The sequence below is a fragment of the Saccopteryx bilineata genome, chromosome 4 (assembly GCF_036850765.1).
Source record: "Saccopteryx bilineata isolate mSacBil1 chromosome 4, mSacBil1_pri_phased_curated, whole genome shotgun sequence".
NCBI classification, from domain to species: domain Eukaryota; kingdom Metazoa; phylum Chordata; class Mammalia; order Chiroptera; family Emballonuridae; genus Saccopteryx; species Saccopteryx bilineata.
The window spans coordinates 59,971,390-59,991,629 of NC_089493.1; positions in this window are offsets into that span (position 1 = coordinate 59,971,390).

Sequence of the window (20,240 nt, forward strand, 5' to 3'; positions counted from 1 at the left end):
TGGAATTATTAGCTGCACTGCTTTGTGGCATGTGCCCAGATATAAAAATAAATATGGTTACTCTATTGTACCATTTCATTACAGAAATACTCCTCTTTTTGTTAACACATCATTATTATATTTATTATTAATACATCATTATATTATTTTTAGTTAAATACACCCAAATAAAATGGAAAGATTTCTCAAAAAGAAGCATGATATTAAAGAACCCAATTCTGAAAGTGAGCAAAAGTTAAGTGTAAATAAAATAGGTCTTGAAGGCTGATGGGAAGAATTTAATTTATAGCATTTTCCATCACTTAACACTGAACAATATGATTGGATTAGAAACCCCTTCATGGAAGCTTCAAGTGATTTTGGTTTAACATTAACAGAAGAAGAATTGGAAGCTATATCCATTGATCATGGATTGATGATTAAACATAAGGAATTGTCTCTTGAAGCCTTTTTGATCTTATAAAAGAAGAATATGTGACAATACAGTGGTACCTTGAGATACAAGTTTAATTAGTTCTGTAACCGAGCTCATAAGTCAGTCAACTCGTATATCAAACAAATTTATCCCATTTAAAATAACTGAAATAGATTTAATCCGTTCCAGCCCTGTGAAACATCCCCAAACCATCCTAAATTATGAAAAAAGACATGTTTTTAATTAGGAAACACATGTATACTTTACCAATGCATAACAAAATATGTGAAATTAAAAAAAGTGTTATTTAGTACTGTATTCTTACCTTGGAGACTGATGAGTGCAGCTAACGGAGGTGAGTGGCGGAGGAGGAGGGAGGGAGGAAGGGATGCAGGCACTGTAGACACGTAAACTAAAACTGCACTTTCTTAACACTAAATGTAAACTAAAACTGCATTTTCTTTACTTTAAACAAAACTAAAACTTCACTTTCTTTACTTAAAATGAAACCACAAAACCTTAATTGTAAAAAAATGCACTTTCTTAACTTTAAATTTAACCTAAGTTTAACATTACGTATTTTTCATTTAATCCTCACCTGTTTTTTGCCTTTTTGGCTGTACTTTCGGCACTTTCACTTGCAGGACTTTTGAATAAAAATCTATCCAAAGAGGTTTGCTTTTGCCTGCCTTTTAAAATGTTATGGAAATGTAACAAACAAGTGTCATTAAAAAATGCTAAAGTGGCCCTGGCTGGTTGGCTCAGCGGTAGAGCGTCGGCCTGGCGTGTGGGGGACCCGGGTTCGATTCCCGGCCAGGGCACATAGGAGAAGCGCCCATCTGCTTCTCCACCCCCCCCCCTCCTTCCTCTCTGTCTCTCTCTTCCCCTCCCGCAGCCAAGGCTCCATTGGAGCAAAGATGGCCCAGTTGCTGGGGATGGCTCCTTGGCCGCTACCCCAGGTGCTAGAGTGGCTCTGGTTGCGGCAGAGTGATCCCCCGGAGGGGCAGAGCATCGCCCCCTGGTGGGCAGAGCGTTGCCCCTGGTGGGCGTGCCAGGTGGATCCTGGTCGGGCGCATGCGGGAGTCTGTCTGACTGTCTCTCCCCGTTTCCAGCTTCAGAAAAAAAAAAAATGCTAAAGCATGACCAGTTGAAATTTTTTCTGGGTGTTTCTTGAAATGAAACTTGAAAGCTTTTCCCACATTGCCAATATGTCTTTAATTTCACTTGTAGAAATCACTTCCTCCGACTCTACCTCCTCCTCACTACTAATCTCTTGCAGAAGCTCCGTATGTTGCATCATCTGTAGCTCCTTCAACTCCTCAGTTGAGAGTTCCTCCTTGACGAGCTCATTTATGTCACCCTCATCTACTTCCAGACCCATCGACTTTCTGAGAGACACAATCTCCTCCAATGCTTCTACCTCGGTCTCAGTCTCTGGTTCGAATCCTTCGAAGTCCCTGTCTGCAACAACATCAGGCCATAACTTTTTCCATGCCGAGTTCAAGGTTCTTCTTGTAACCTCTTGCCATGCCAAGTCAATAATACGTAAACATATCACGATGTTGTAGCGATCTTTCCAAAACTCTCAAAAGGTTAGATTTGTATTCTCAGTCACCTCAAAGCAGCAGTGGAACAAGTGCTTTGTGTAAAGTTTTTTAAAGTTGGAAATGACCTGCTGATCCATAGGTTGCAAGATTGAAGTCATGTTGGGTGGGAGGTAGAGGACTTTCACAAATTTGAACTCATCAAGAATGTCATCTTCAAGACCAGGTGGGTGGGCTGGAGTATTATCAAGGATTAGTAATGCTTTCATCGGGAGTTTATTTTCTTGAAGATATTTCTTCACTGCAGGACCAAAGACGAGATTTAACCGTTCAATAAAAAACTGCCGTGTAACCCATGCCCTAGCATTGGCATACCACATAACCTGCAGTTTTTATTTAAGAATCTTGTGAGTCTTAAAGGCCCAAGGATTTTCGGAATGATACACTAGCAGTGGCTTTACTTTACAGTCACTGCTAGCATTTGCACACAATGCAAGGGTCAGACGGTCCTTCATGGGTTTATGGTCTGGCAGCTTCTTCTCCTCTGTAGTGATGAAAGTCCTTCAGGGCATTTTTTCCCCAAAACAATCCAGTTTCTTCATAGTTGAATACTTGTTGGGGATGTAGCCTTCCTTTGCGATAAACCCAGCAAAACGTGCGATGTACTCCTCAACTGCCTTAACGTCAGCACTCGCAGCTTCACCATGCCTCACCACCAAGTGGATGCCAGATTTCTTCTTGAAATTTTCAAACTACCCATGACTTGCCTTAAACATATCTTCTGCTGCCTCTTTTGAGGTTGATGTTTCTTTCTTCTTCAAGTCGCCGTAAATAATACGTGCCTTTTTGCATATTACAGTCTCCGTCACTGTATCTCCTGCCAGCTCTTTCTCTTTCACCCATACCAGCAGAAGCTTCTCCATTTCTTCGTGGATATTTGTCCTTAATTGGGACAGGATTGTAGTTCCTTGCACTGGATTTGCGCTTTTGATGGCATCCTTTTGTTTAAGGATGGTACAAATTGTAGATGTATTGTGGTTGTACAGCCTTGCCAGTTCAATCACTCGTACACCACGCTCATGTTTTTCTATTATGTCTTGCTTTACTTCTAACGACATCAATCTCTTCTTCTCACCACTGTTCTTTACACTCACTGTCTTCAGCCCCATGATAGCACACCCCAAAAAATTAGTAAAAAATGCAAAAATGATGCAAGAATGAATACAGCACACGAGATTCGACTTGATTCTTCAGGTAACACATGAGAAAGAACGAGATGCTGGTGTTGTGCTGCCGATACTGGACCTGTTCGCCAATGTGCCAACAGCGGCAGCTTCCCGAATCATGACTCATATCTCAGAATTTCGTTCGGATCTTGAATAAAAATATGAACCAAGTCACAGCTCGTATCTTTAAAAAAAGGAAGGTTGGTCTGCTCAGATCTCAAGGTACCACTTTATCTAAAAAAGCTTTGAATATTTTACTACAATTTTCAACATCCTATTTATGTGAATTAGGATTTTCTACCCTCAATACGAGTAAGAGTAAAAAGAGAGGAATTCTTCAATATATTGATGAGGAAATGAGAGTTTGCCTTTCAGATATATGCCCAAATATTGAAGAAATCGCTAGGACACATCAGGCTCATGTTTCTCATAAACACAAGAATGAAAAAACTTAACACACTTGCGCTGGGTCCTGCGAAATTTACTAAATCTTACTAAGAATATATCTATATATATAAAAAGATAACTTTTTTTGTCATTTAAAAATTTTTAAATCCCTCTTTTTTACGAATTCTAAAAAGCATAACTCAAAAAATGTAACATAAAAATGTTTTTTAATGTCAGAATAAATGTAATTTTGTCATATTTATTTTGTTTAATTACCATAAAAGCATGCTTGGACTTTATATCATAATTTTTTCTTTAATATTTAACTTAATTTTTATAACATATTTCTCAGAAATTTGTATATAGTGCGCCTACAATTATTTATAGGATTTTAAATGCACCCCGACTTCAAAACATTTGAGAACCACTATACTCCCTATTTGTGGTATGCTAGAAAGCTGGCTCTTGATGGAGAAAAGTCTTTTTTTTTTTTTTTTTACAGAGACAGAGAGAGAGTCAGAGAGAGGGATAGATAGGGACAGACAGACAGCAGGAATGGAGAGAGATGAGAAGCATCAATCATCAGTTTTTCGTTGTGACACCTTAGTTGCTCCTTGATTGCTTCCTCATATGTGCCTTGACTGTGGGCCTTCAGCAGACCAAGTAACCCGTTGCTCGAGCCAGCGACCTTGGGTCCAAGCTTTGCTCAAACCAAATGAGCCCGTGCTCAAGCTGGTGACCTTGGGGTCTTGAACCTGGGTCCTCTGCATCCCAGTCCGATGCTCTATCCACTGCGCCACAGCCTGGTCAGGCGAGAAAAGTCTTTTAGTATCTTTCCAATTTCTGTAATATTAACACTCCCACCAGGGTTGATTTCAAACCATGACTTGATATCAGTTGGGGAATGAGGAACACAACTAGCTTTTGTGAAGTATTAAAAGCTGGCTCAAGGATATTGCTGCCCTCACCCTGTCTTCCACATAATTTTGTTTTTTTGTCTTTGAAATTGTTTCCAGGTCACCTCAAAGTGACCATGATATGGTAGACAAGTCCCTGATCTTGTACTCAAAAGATTTGGGTTAAACTCCCAGCTCTGCTACTTATCAACAGACTAACCTTGGGCAAGTGACTTCATCTCAACTCAGTTTCTGCTTGTGAAACAGGGATGTTAAGATCTGTCCTGCCTGTTTCACTCTCTGTGTGTATGTGTGTTCATGCATACCCACACATGCACATGTGTATGTATACAGGAAATGCATTCATTTATATGAAATCACTCTGTGAGATGTAAAATGTTACACCAACATGAGCTGATTGGATTGTCCTGTTCCTTGTTGGATGTGTCCAACTCAGAGGCCTCCTCTGGGACATCTTTCCTAGGGTCTTTGTCCCTAGAAGAATTGATGATTTTCTTCTCATACCCCCATAATACTTTGTCCATACATCTACTTCCCCACTCATGCTTTATCTCATAATTGTTCTTAAGTCTCTGTCACCAAAACAATAGAAGGTGATAGTTAAATTTTAAGAATCTAGAGCAGTGCTGTCCAATAGAAATATAATGTAAGCCATATATATAATTTGAATCCTCTACTAACCACATTTTAAAAAGCAGAAGGAAACAGGCAAACTTAATTCAATAATGCATTTTATTGTAACCCAATATATCTAAAATGTTATTTCTATATGTAATGAATATTTAAAATCATTAATGCAATATTTTTTTACATTCTTTTTTTTATACAAATTTTTTGAAATCTGGGTTTATTTTATACCTTCAACAAATCTAAATTCAGACTGTTAGGCAGCATACCTGAAGTGACAGTTCACCCTGGGTTTCAATTCCAGCTTTTTCACTTACTAGCTAGGCAACTAACTTGGACTCTCCCTTCCTCAGTATCCATCTTCTCAAATTTTACTCAATATTTGGTAGCTTTCAGTGAACAGGAGTTGCATATTTTACTAAACTTTTTTTCCAGGGATAGACAGACAGGAAGGGAAGAGATGAGAAGCATCAACTCATAGTTGCACACTTTAGTTATTCATTAATTGCTTTCTCATATGTGCCTTGACCCAGGAGCTCCAGCTGAGCCAGTGACCCCTAGCTCGAGCTAGCAATCTTTGGGCTCAAGCCAGCAACCATGGGGTCATGTCTATGATCCTACACTCAAGCTGGTGACCCTGCGCTCAAACTGGGAAGCCTGTATTCAAGCCGGATGAACCCACACTCAAGCCAGTGACCTCAGAGTTTTTGAAAGTGGGTCATTAGCGTCCCAGGCCTACGCTGTATCCACTGTGCCACCACCTGATCAGGCATATTTTACTAAACTTATCCCCATAAAGTTCTTGTTTTTATTTGATTATAAATGGTATTATTTTAAATGTAAATTTCCAATTGTTTGTTGATAGTATATAGAAACACACTAGATCTATATGACCTAGTATTCTGCAACCTTGCTAAACTCACATTTTGAGTACCTTTTATATAGATTTTTATATTTTTCTATGTTAGGCTATCATGTCATCTGTGAATGAAGGCAGCTTTATTTTTCCTTTCCAGTCAGCGTGCTTTTTATTTAGTTTTCTTACATTATTGCATTGTCTAGAACAGCTAGTAAAATGTTAAACAGAAATGTGAGAGTGGACTTCCTCACATTGTTCCTGATCTTATGGGGAAACCATTCAGTTCTCCACCATTCAGTATGATACTTACTGTAGGTTTTTCATAGAATTGTTTTAGAAAGCATGACTGAATATCGAACTATCAAATACTTTAACTGCATTTATGAGATGATCATATGATTTTTCTCTATCTGTTAATATGGTGAATTATATTGGATAATACTTGGATGTTAAATCAACCCCCTTTGTCATGATGTATTACTGTTTTTATTTGAGGGATTCAGTTTGTTGAAGGAATTAGTTTGCAGTTTTCTCTTCTTGTCTTTTTCTGGTTTTGGAATCAAAGTAATGATGATCATAGAACAATTTGTTATATGTTCTGTTCTCTTCTATTTTATGGAAGAGTCTGTGTAGAATAAGAATTATTTCTTCCTTAAAAGTTTGGTAGAATTCACCAGTGAAGCTAACAGGGCCTAGAGTTTTCTTAGTGGAAAGGTTGTTATCTAAAACTTCAAATTTTTAAATAGATACCATGCTATCTGGGTTACCTATATCATTCTGAGAGGACTTTGGTAGTTTGGGTCTTTAAAGAAAAAATTGTTTCATCCAAATTGATTAACTTGTTGCTATACAGTTGGTTATAATATTTCTTTATTATTTTAGTCTCATTTTTTCTCCTTAATCAATCTAGTGAGGGATTTATCAATTTTATTGATATTTTCAAAGAACCAACCTTTTGATTTTATTAATTTTTATAATTTTTCTGTTTTGTATTTCACTGATTTCTGCTCTGACCTCATTAATTCTTTCCTCCTACTTCCATTAGGTTTAATTTCTTTTTTTATATTTTCTTTTTTATTTAAGTGAAAACTTAGATTGTTGAATTGAGATCCTTTATAATAACATAGGCATTTAATGCAGTCAATTTACTACTTTTAAAGTCTGCATTAGCTTTATCTAAAACTTTTCCTTTAAAAAAAAAGATTTTATTTATTCATTTTAGAGAGGGGAGAAAGGGAGAGAAGAAGGGGAGGAGCAGGAAACATCAACTCCCATATGTGCCTTGACCAGGCAAGCCCAGGGTTTTGAACCAGTGACCTCAGTGTTCCAGGTTGACACTTTATCCACTGTGCCACCACAGGTGAGGCCATCTATAACTTTTCGTATATTTTAATTTTCATTCAGTTCAGAATATTTGTTTAATTTCCTTTGTGATTTCTTCTTTGATTCTTATGTTATTTAAAAATCTGTTATTTAATTTTCAATTATTTGGGGATTTCCAGATTTTTAAAAACTGATTTCTGGTTTAAATTTGTTGTTGTCAGAAACCATACTTTGTATGGTTTAATCCTCTTACATTTACTGAGCTTTTAAATGACATAGTGTATGATTTATTCTGGTGGATTTTTAAAGTACACTTGAAAAAATACTTTGTTACTGTTGGATGAAGTGTTTCATTAATGTTAATTGCCAATTTGGTGGGGAATGTGATTTAAGTCTTATATATCCTCACTATGGTTTTCTGTTTACTTGTTATGTAAACTACTGAGAGAGGAATGTTGAAGTCTTTAACTAAAATTGCTGATTGGTTTATTTCTTCTTTTAGTAATATTAATCTTTGGTTTTATGCTTTTTGAATTTCTGTTTTTACTTGAATATATATTTACAGTTGTTATGCTTTCTTGATTAATTAATCTCTTTCCCTGTGAAATGTCCATCTTTATGTCTTGTTTTGACATCTGTGCTTTTTTATGTTAATATATCCGCTTAAGCCTGACCTATGGTGGTGCAGTGGATCAAGCATCGACCTGGAATGCTGAGGTCGCAGGTTTAAAAAACCCTGGGCTTGCCTGGTCAAGGTACGTGTGGGAGTTGATGCTTCCTGCTCCTCCCCACTCCCTCTCTCTCTCTCTCTCTCTCTTTCTCTCTCTCTCTTCTCTAAAATGAATGAATAAATAAAAATAAAGTGCTTGGCTTTAAAAAAAAACATTCGGGGGGAAATATATATATATATATATATACCCGCTTTAGTTTTATTTCAATTAGGATTTGTGTGGTATCTTTTTCCATTTTTTTACTTTTTAAGCTATTTGTATTTTTATATTTAAAGTGGATTTCTCATAAACAGCATATAACTGGATCACTATTTTTATCTAATTTCAGAGACACATCATTTTAATTGGAGCATTTAGATCATTTACATTTATATTTACATGTTTGGACGGAAAGTTCCTATCTTGCTTTTTTTTTTTGTCCCATATGTTTGTTTTTTTCTTTCTTTTTATTGTTATATTTTAAAATACTTTTTATGATTCCATTTTATCTCCACTATTATCTTACTAACTATACAGTTTTTCTTTCTTTACTTTTATTTCCTTTGTGGTTGTTTTAGGGTTTAAACTCAGTGTCAGTGCAGGGTTTGAGGTCATTCAGCAAATGTCCCAGGTATACCAAGTCTAGCTGCCATCCACTGGGTGCTCACACAGCTTTGTGTTAGGGAGGGTTCTCAGGGAGTCATCAGGGTGAGGTCAGCAGAGTTTATCAGGCCCAAACAAAACGCTACTAGGCCATGTGCAGAGCAGGCTCTGCTTCAGTTAGGCATGCAAGTGAAAAACGGCCCGGGTTCTAGAGACACAGCTCAGTCCGTCCCAGATTCTGCTGGGAGGAGGAGGAGTTCAGCAGGGTGGGGCTGCTTGGAGTCAGGAGGATGGGGCTAGTGGATCTCCCTGGAGTGGGAGGAACTGGCCAGGCTTTGGGGAAGGTGGGGGCTGTGGACCCTGTACCTGAGCCACACTACCCTGTCTGTCTTGGATTTTGCCCCAACCTTGGCAGGGTGGAACCACTAAAAGTCTAGCAGTGAGGCCTCTGGAGCTGGAGCAAGAGCTCAGAAGGTGGGTCTGCTGGAAGGTGGGTCTCCCATGAAAGGGCAGCACACTATTCAGGTCACAGGAAAGTGGGGGGCACAACCCCCATTCCAAAGCCACACAACTCAGGCACTGACATCCCTGAGTCTGCCCAGACCTCTGCACCCTGACCAGGGCAACTGACTCCTCGGTAGGGCAGAAGCTCCACAGTGTGGGGTGAAAGGAAGTCCAGAGGGTGGGCCTCTTTCTTTCCCCCAGGCTGATGCCACATAGAGGGGATGCTCCACCCAAGAAAGATGGCGTGTGTGGAATGGGAGAGTGACTCAGCACAGGGGTCCTAGGAGCCCTCTCTCTTCAACTCTTGCCCTTCTTACATCTCCGCCCTTCCTACCAGTATCCATGTGGCTTCTTCTGTAAATCCTTGGTTGTAAGACCTCTGCAGCTAGTCTTCAGTTGGTTATTCAGGATGCTATTTCTATAATTTAGTTGTCATTCCAGTTTGGTCCTGGGAGGAGGCGAATGTAGCTTCCACCTACTCCATCATCTTGGATCTAACACTCAATTATCTATAAAGAGATTAAAAATGAGAACAAATGCCCTATATATACCTAAATATGTACCTCATTACTCTTTATTCCTTTGTGTAGATCTAAATCTCCATCTGAAATAATTTTCTTTCTTTTTGATGAATTTCATTTAATATTTCTTATCGTGCAGGTCTGCTGGTGATGAATTCTCTCAATTCTTTTTGTCTGAGGAAATACTTATTTGGACTTAATTTTTGAATATTTTCACTTGGTGTAGAATTCTAGATTATCAAGTTTTTTTTCTTTCAGAACTTTAATATTTTCATTCTATTGTTTTCTGATTTGCATGGTTTCTTATAAAATGTCTCTGACAATTCTCATTTTTGTTCCTTTGTGTAGATTGCGTATTTTCTCCCTGGCTGCTTTTAAGATTTCATTGTGTGTGTGTGTGTGTGTGTGTGTGTGTGTGTGTGTGTGTGTGTTCTGGTTAGATTTCATTGAACTCCTTGGGTTTGTGAGTTTATATTTGCATCACTGTGGAAAAATTTCTACCATTACTCTAAAAGTATATTTTTCCTCTCCCCTCTTCTTCTGAAATTCTAATTTTATATATGCTAGATTTAAGAGGGTGGTACAGATCACTGATCTGTATTAATCATTTTTATCTCTTTCTGTCTTGTTTTGTTTAAATTTTATTTTTATATCTTCAATTCTTAATTGTTTCTTCTACAGTGTCTAACCTAGTCTTATTTTTCTCTCTCCAGAACATTTTTACTTCTGATATTATGTTTTTCATGTCTGGAAGTTTCATTTGGATCATTTCTTTAGCTTTTCTGTGCTAATTAATCATCTCTGTCCTTCATGGTACTTATTTTTATTGAAAGATTTTTCTCCTGATTATGGTTTATATTTTTTGCATACCAGATACTTTTTGATCAGATTCCAGTCATTGTGAATTTTAAGTTGTTGAATGTTAAAGGACATTTCAAAGAGTATTGGTTAATATTGAGTTATTTAAATCAATTTGACCCTTCTGAGTCTTGATTTTGAGCTTTATAGTGGCTGGTTTAGAACAGCCCTTACTCCAGGGCTATTTTAGTCCTACTTCTAAGGTCTGACCCTTTAGAGAACTCTGCCTGATGCCCTATGCTACAGGGTCTCTCCATTTTACTGAGCCCCAGTAATTGTTCTACTTTTCAGTAGTTTATTTCCTGGCCTCATAGATAGAGCTGGACTCAGCTAGACCCCCAAGAACTCCTCTGCATCTCTCCAGGAATCTAGTCTGCAAAATTTAGATACATACCCCTTCCCAACTCCAGTTTGTGTCACCTTATCCAGTGACCACAATCAGACTTTGTTTAGATTATTTCTCCTTGTCCTGTGGCCTAGAAACTCTCTCTCGTTAGTAAGCTGGGATGATCATAAGGCATTCCTTATTTGATTTCCATTGCTCAGGGACTACCAGCCCCCTCTGCCTGAAATCATTTTAAATATGTTTTACATAGATATCTAGTTGTTTAGAGTGGGAAGGTAATTCCCACAACAGTTCATTTTTCATGGGCAAAACAGAAGTCTGCCTAGGAATAAAATTTATTATGAAAAAACATTATTTACTGAGTAGAACATCCCCTTTTCTAGGAAGTTAATTAAAAGATTTTGCTTTTTTTTTCATTTTGAAATGTCATTAACTTTCTTTCAGTTCAAGAGAAACTGAAAGTCTCTAATTTTCAACATTCTTGTATTAACACAAAGAATATTGGTGCTTTATTTTTATAAGGTTTTAGTTTTTATAATATAAATAATTTTTTAAAATCAGACTTGATACACATAAAGATATTGTATGAAAATGCATAGTGTTGGTATGCTTGAGATGATCTGTATTAGAAAATGTACTAATTTTCTACTCGTTTAAGCTTTTATTAACTTATTCTTTTTCTTCCTAGTTATCAGTTGGGCTTTAAGAATTGCAGTAATGACAATTTATATGGCATTTCCAGTATCTGGTGACTTAATTTTTTTAAAATGATAAACCATCAGTGACTTCATATAAAGTGTGGATAAGTCCATTATCAAATATCAAAAATTTAGTGCTAAATAAGGATAAGAAATATCTATGTATGGCTGGTATCAGATTATACACTTCCCATATTCAGTACCCTTTAGAAATAAAATTCTCTTTTAAGCTCTCTAAACAGGTTGTAAACATTTAAGATTTCTTTTCTTGAATTATTTTAATCCTTCGTAATAGATTCAGTTTCTGTGTTTAGCAGAGCTTTTAAAGACTAATTTAAGAGGCAGAAGTTTGGGGAATGAGAAACGTATTAAATTAAATGTGTTCATATATTTCCTTCCTCTTATGTGTTAAGTATTTGCAAAATTAATTAGTTTCATTCTCATTTGCCAGAGAGAAAAACTTTTCCTTATATATTTCATTATACTTCAATAGAAATAAGATTTCCTAAACTACCTATCATATCTTATCATCATAGTATCTTTACCTTTAAAGATATACATTTGGAGACCTCCTAACTTTGTAATTCCTCTATTATGTTGTATTTTCATTTTCTAATAATTAAGCATTGTATCATGAGTAGAGATTATGACTATTATTATGAAATTTTAAAGCACCTATAAGAAGGGATAGTTATATTTCTTATAATACCATATTGGATCTTTATTCTTATATCTGAAAAAAAATGTTTGAACATTTCTGGTTGCTGCCATGTTCTGAACTATTAAAATACTCATGCCATTCTGGCCTCACTTTTGTTTCTAGATGATCAAAATATTATAATTAAATATCTATATGAAGGCCTGAACTTTAAAACATTCATTGAATTTTATTTTCATTTTCTTTTCTTTTTTTTTAGTGAGAGAGAGAGAAGGACAGACAGAGACAGACAGATAGGAAGGGAGAGAGATGAGAAGCATCAAGTCTTTGTTGCGGTTCCTTAATTGTTCATTGGTTGCTTTCTCATTCATTTGTTATTATTTCATTTATTTTTGTATATATTATATTTGTGCAACATGAAAATGCATTTCAGGGTTTGTATATTACTTGGAGGAATAACTGAAGAGCCTTTCCCCTTTACATAATTGTATTTTTAACAATAAGAGGCATATCATGGTGTGATGACGCCTGTGGTTCTTCTGGTGTTCTTTGTTATCAATTAAAAAGTAAACTAGTGTTTTTAATTCCCAGTTCCTTGGGGATTTATTTACAAAGCAACCTAAATTTTTACCTTCATGAAAAAAACACTGCAATGTTTACAGAATGAATATAAAAATAATACAATTAGAATTGAAAGTGTTTTCCTTTGGAGTTCTCTTGAGAAAGACCGAGACAGTCAATGTGGGATACAGCAGGGACATGTTATCTACAAAACTGATTTGATATTAATGCATTCTGCTAATCAAGTTTATTTTCTGCATTGACTGAAGTTAATAGTAATCCTTTAATTTGCAAATACTACAGTTCTAAAATTTACATTTGATATGATCACTGGTGGTTATGCTACATGGTGTCATTGTAAGCTCACTGCTGAAGGATTATTTACACTCATTCTAGAAGATGAAATTATCCCCAACCTATCTTTCTTGCAAAATTAGTAGAAATGTTGGTTGCTATTAAACCTGATCAGCTGGTATCACAGCAGGGTTCTTGTGAAAAATTACTTAATATCTCTTTGTTTACAGTCTTCACTGAGGTGAATATGAGTAACGTAATTATTCAAGTGCTAACCAGATACTAATGTTAACTATTTCTGTTTAAAGAGGTTGCATTTTTAATAAAACCCATGCTACATCAAAAGTTTTATTTTTATTTTCCTAAGAATTTTATTTTGTGTATGTATCTAGAAAGGAATCTTAATGAAGAACCACTGTGCTGATTAAACCCAGGGGTCATCCTACGCAGAGGGATTTGATCATTCTTGCACTTTCAGAAAGGGCGGCATTGTGTAGAACTAGGAAATTTGGATTTCTTAATAAACCACTGATTTCTAAGACAAGTAAGGAAAAATTCACTTTATGAGTGCCTCAATTTCCCTTTTAAGCAGCAATTAAACCTTAATGAGACCACTGTGGATTTAACAAACTAGATTGGAACAAACTTGGATAAAAAACACTGACTAATCTATAAATTTCTATTTTTTTATTGTGATAGGAAAAAATTACTCCAAATCAGCGCTGGGAAAAACATGTAAATATAGCACCTTTGGAAGTACATGTAGTGCCTGTTGATTTTAAGGGGAATTATGCAGATGTATCTGAGTAGAAGTTGATTCTGACTCTCTTCAGTTGGCTCTACAATTTAGCTTTTTCATTATATTTATGTTTCGCTGTATCCTTCAAACAGCTCCCATAATGAACATATTTCATATCGGGTATCATTAGACCAGTCTTAAAACTGCTTTCTTTTTCTTTACATATGTAGTTGATTGGCTAACAGGATTGCTTGGTCATCCAAGAAACCTCTCGTCTAACCTGTTAATTTTGCTTGGCTCTGACATATGACTTTAAACTGGAAAAGAATCTTTTATTTAATTTTTATTAATTTTAATGGGGTAAAATTGATCAATCAGGGTACATAGGTTTAGAGAAAACATCTCCAGGTTATTTTGACATTTGATTATGTTGCATGCCCATCACCTAAAGTCTAATTGTCTTCCGTCACCTTCTATCTGGTTTTCTTTGTGCCCCTCCCCTACCCCCACCACCTTTCTATTTTTCCTCTCCCTCACCCCGTAACCACCACACTCTTGGCCATGTCCCTGAGTCTCATTTTTATGACCTGTATGGAATCAGATAGTTCTTAGTTTTTTCTGATTTACTTATTTCACTCAGTATAATGTTATCAAGGTCCATCCATGTTGTTGTAAATGATCCGATGTCATCATTTCTTATGGCTGAGTAGTATTCCATAGTATATATGTGCCACATCTTCTTTATCCAGTCATCTATTGAAGGGCTTTTTGGTTGTTTCCATGTCTTGGCCACTGTGAGCAATGCTACAATGAACATGGGGCTGCATGAGTCTTTATGTACCAGTGTGTTTGAGTTTTGAGGGTATATACCCAGTAGAGGAATTGCTGGGTCATACAGTAGTTCTATTTTTAATTTTTTGAGGAACCACCATACTTTCTTCCATAATGGTTGTACTACTTTACATTTCCACCAACAGTGGATGAAGGTTCCTTTTTCTCCACAGCCTCTCCAACATTTGCTATTACCTGTCTTGTTAATAATAGCTAATCTAACAGGTGTGAGGTGGTATCTCATTGTAGTTTTGATTTGCATTTTTCAGGAAAAGAATCTTTTAAAAAATACATTGCTCTCCCAGCATAACTCTAAGAAGGTAGCTGGATTGGCTATTATTTGGGGGTTTGGAAAAATGGCTTAATGATATTCATGTTAGAAATTATGAAACTAGAGTTATGACTTCTCTCTCCAATATATTGTTAGCTGAATCTCAGCTCAACTCTTATTTTGATGGAAGAACTTATGCTGTTTCTTTTTTAATTGATTTTTTTTTTAGAGAGAGAGAGAGAGAGAGAGAGAGAGAGGAAGGGAGAGAGACAGATAGAAATATTAATCTATTCCTGTATATGCCCCGACTGGGGATTAAACCCTGCAAGCTTTGGGTGTGGGGATGGTATTCTAACTAACTGAGCTATATGGTGAGGGCTTGTGCTGATTGTGTGTGTGTGTGTGTGTGTGTTTATCTGAGTTACCAGAATTCTTGAATTTAAAAAATTATAATTAGAATAATTTGTTATTATATAATAATTTTACAGCCCTGGCTGGATAGCTCAGTCGGTTAGAGCATCGTCCTGAAGAGCAGAGTTTGCCAGTTCGATTCCCGGTCAGGACACATACAGGAGCAGATCAATGTTCCTGTCTTTCACTCTCTCTCTCTCTCTCTCTCTCTCTCTCTCTCTCTTTCTCTCCCTACCTTCCTCTCTATATGAAATCAATAAAATAAAAAATATATAATTTTACAGTTTTTTAATGCTATTATTTGTTGGAGGTTAGAAATGGTATTTGTTTTTGTTTATACCATATTCCTACACCTACCACCATTTTCAATGACTAGTGGGTACTCACCAGATATTTGTTGGGCAGGTGAATATCAGCTGCCTCCGCAGCCTTTTGGCGCCATGCCCTTGTTCTATCTACATAGCTGTATGAACTCTAGGTATCACACTCTTGTGCTCCTCTTTCTACCCTGACAAACATCGTTTAAGGTCCAATGCAAGGTGGGAAGGAGCCACTTTAGTTAAAGCAGAGGGAATTTAGTGCAGGGAATTGGCTGCACTGGTGCAGAGGAGCTGAAAAGATAAAAAAGAGAAGGTAGCAGGAGGAAGCCACACCCCTAGACTGGAGGGACAAAAGGAGAAAGCGGTGTTATCACAGCTCAGGGCCTCGAAGCACCTGATAAACCCCAGAGAATCTGTCTGATGGACAGTGACATCAAGGAGGTGATGAAGCCGTTGCCAGGGAGGCACCCGAGGCAGAGAAGAGAGAGAGAACCGCTCTGGCTTATCCTTTCCTCAGCCTTCCAGTTTCTCATTGGAAAACCCTGCAATGCCCACTGGCATGGGAGCATAATGAAAGCTGTCTGCACTGGTTTCCCTCCCCTGCACCAGCAGAGCAGGGAAGGGGGAGGAATGATGCTGAGAACAGTCCATGGCGTGTTCCACTATCAAAGGAAGACCCTATAGGGATAACGCCAATTTTGTGCTTTCTGTCTCCCACATCCACGTGCCTGTCTGCCAGTTATTTACCGACTCAACAACTACCCAGGGTGATTTTCCCAGTGCCACTCACCAGCAGCCTTTGTCCTCACAGATTCCTTCATGGAGCACCTGATAACTCAAGATCAAGCAGCTGGCCTATATTTCACGCTCTGCTTGCCCTGCCCAGTCAAGGTAAATACAGCCCAACAGACCTTGCTTCAGAGCTCATCCTCCAGCCTCCACGTGATTGCATGCCAAGAGCAGGGGGCTGATCCACTGAGTGTGGGGTGGAGAGAGCAGTGTGATCTTGTCTGTGTCCAAGACTGTAGTGGTGTGACTCTGCATCACCACAATTCTAGGCTTACATTTGTTTTTTTTTATTTTAATTTTTATTTATTTACTGAGGTGACATTGGTTAATAAAATGACATAGGTTTCAAGTGCACACTTCTATGACCCATCATCTATGTATTGCATTGTGTATCTGCCACTCAAAGTCAAATCTCCTTTTTTTTTTTTTTTTTTTTTTTTTGTATTTTTCTGAAGCTGGAAACGAGGAGAGACAGTCAGACAGACTCCCACATACACCTGACTGACATCCACCCAGCACGCCCACCAGGGGGCGATGCTCTGCCCCTCCGGAGCGTCACTCTGCCACGACCAGAGCCACTCTAGCGCCTGGGGCAGAGGCCAAGGAGCCATCCCCAGCGCCCGGGCCATCTTTGCTCCAATGGAGCCTCGGCTGCAGGAGGGGAAGAGAGGGACAGAGAGGAAGTTGGGGGGGTGGAGAAGCAAATGGGCGCTTCTCCTATGTGCCCTGGCCGGGAATCAAACCCAGGTCCCCTGCACGCCAGGCCGACGCTCTACCGCTGAGCCAACCGGCCAGGGCCTCAAATCTCCTTTTGTACCATACGTTTGACCCCCATGCCCTTTACTACCCTCCACCTCCCTTTTCCCTGGGTCTGAGTTTTTGTTTGTCTTCTTTGTTCATTTGTTGCTTTCAGTTTTATATCCTAATATGAGTGAAATCATATGGTTCTTGACTTTTTCTGTCTGACTTATTTTGCTTAGCATGATATTCTCGAGATCCATCCATATCATCACAAATGGCAGCATGTCATCTTTTCTTATGGCTGAGTTCTATTCCATTGTATATATGTACCACGTCTTCTTTATCCAATCATCTCTCAAAGGGCGCCTTGGTTGTCTCCATGTCTTGGCCACTGTGAATAATGCTATCATGAACATAGGGGTGAATATGTCTTTGCAAATAAATGTTTTCAAATTTTCGGGGTAAATACCCAGAAGAGGGGTTTATGGGTCATTTGGTAACTATATTCTTAATATTTTGAGGTACTGGCATACTGTTTCCATAGTGGCAGTACCAGTTTACATCCCCACCAGCAGCAAATGAGGGTTCCTTTTTCTCCACAGCCTCTCCAACATGTGTTATCATTTGTCTTGATGATAATATAAGTTTACACTTTTCAGTGAAGATTTTTTTTCCATTGGAAATCCTTGGTCCTGTATACTTATTTTATGATTCATCAGTCAGAGTTTAATTTGTGTTGGGAAATAAAAAACAAACCAGGGCCCTGGCCAGTTGGCTCAGTGGTAGAGCATCAGCCCAGTGTGTGGAAGTCCTGGGTTCGATTCCCGGTAAGAGCATACAGGAGAAGCACCCATCTGTTTTTCCACCCCTCCCCCTCTCCTTCCTTTTTATCTCTCTCTTCCCCTCCCGTAGCCAAGGCTCCATTTGAGCAAAGTTGGTCTGGGCGCTGAAGACAGCTCCACGGCCTCCGCCCCAGGCACTAGAATGGCTCTGGTTGCAACAGAGCAACGCCCCAGAGGAGCAGAGCATTGCCCCTTGGTGGGCATGCCGGTGGATCCCAGTCAGGTGCATGCAGGAGTCTGACTGCCTCCCCACTTCTAACTTTGGGAAAATACAAAAAAAAAAAAAAAGAGACAAACTAAGGAATAAATATGATTACTTTTATTACTTTTCATAAAATATCTTACCAAGTGTCTGCTTTGATCTCTATGATAACTCCATGATATTAAGGCAAAGTTTTTCACCCTCAGCACTATTGACATTTTGGGCTGAACAATTCTTTGTTGGGGGATGTTCTGAGCATTATGGAACATTTAGTAGTATTCTTGTCTCTTATACACTAGACACCATTAGCACTTCCCTCCCCAAAGTTGTGACAACTAAAAATTAATTTAGATACTGCCATATGACCCTTGCAATGTGGAAATCATCTCTGGTCAAGAATTACTATGTTTAGATACCCTGGTCTTGTTATCTTTGAATATATGTATCCTGATTTATTGATGTCACCCCATTAAAAAAATAAAATTATTAAAAAAAAAAAAAAGAAGCTCTTTCCCAGAGACAGCTTTCTTAAAAAAAAAAAAAAAAAAAAAAAAAAAAAAAAAAAAAAAAGAATTACTATGTTCAAGGGAATACAATTATTATGATCCCATTATATAGGTAAAGAAAGTGAAAGTCAAAGATGTTAAGAGAGCATGCCAGGTCTTCTTATATATCATCTTATATTATAAATTTTTACATGGGCTATAAGTCAAATATTAATTGGAAATTCTTGGGATGAAAAATTTGCTGGCCTGGTGCAAAGTTAAAATTGAGATCCCAAGTGCAAGACTCACTATTTTGAGATTTATACCTGGGCCCTAGAAATGGAAACAATAATCTTGATTTTGATAACTGGGAGGTTGTAGAATATTATCCTAATAGCTCTCCATGGTAAGAAATGAAGTGGCAGGACTATGGAGGAGAGACCCGGATGTGCTAAGCAGGGAAAACAGCACTAGTGGCTGGCTTTCCATCTGGCTTTGACTTAATGACTAAATTATTTTAATTTTCCTTACATTTTTAATCTTTAATTTCTTCAAGACAAGAATACCTTAATTTCCCTCATCACATCTGTCTGCTCATTAATGTGCATGTTTTCTTCTTTGTCAGCAGTCAGATACCAGATGAAGTTTAGATAAATGGTTGCCAGCTTACCTTAAAGTTGCTTTATGATGGGCTTTGGATGGAAGAGTTAGAGCAGATACTCCCAATAAGAAGGCTGCTCTCTCTCTTTCTCTCTCTGTGGTTCATTGAACCCATATGGATCAGAACAGCTGGAAGGATGGATTTGCTACCCGAGGCCAGCAATTGTGTCGCCAACCGTGACTCCCACTTGCTGACCCTCGTATAATGCAGTGCACTTGAAGGAATGTTGATCACTCCTTTCCATTTTGTGATGGATAGTGTTATTTAAGACTGATGGTTTTGTAAACCATTGGTGAGTCTCCACATCTCACAGATGTGAGTGAGGCAGATAGTCAATAAATAATGTCATGTTCTAGAGGAATGTGAACGGCTCTCTACCACATGGGCTAAATTGTCCTGCTAGCAAGCAGGTGTGAAGGTAGCTCAGACCTGGCATGGAAAGGCTTGTAGAAAAAAACAGTTTCTGGCTGGTATGCTTTTATCCAAGCCTGTGTTTTAAGGTTACTTTTTACAAGATGCTTGATGCGTAGGTCAGCTCCTGAAAGCACCTTCATTACCTAGAATGCTAGTTGATGGCCAGCACAGCTACAGCAAAGCTTGAGAGGACAAAGCTCTACTGATTTAGATACACTTACTCTGGCTGGCAGAGTGGGAGTCACTTCAAAAAAGGTGATTTTCTCTGATTGCGTAAGGTCAAGTGAACCATCCACAGAGAGTTATCTGGAAGGACTGTCATAGTCAACACCATTAAACTTTTATTTCATCCCTGTAACTCCCCTGGCACTGGGTCCATGCGTCCCAATCAACCCTCTAGTTACAAGTTGGCTTCCCAGGTGGCCCTGTATCCAAGGAGAGCGTAGGGCAGATAAACCAATGGGAGTGTCCTAGTCAATATAC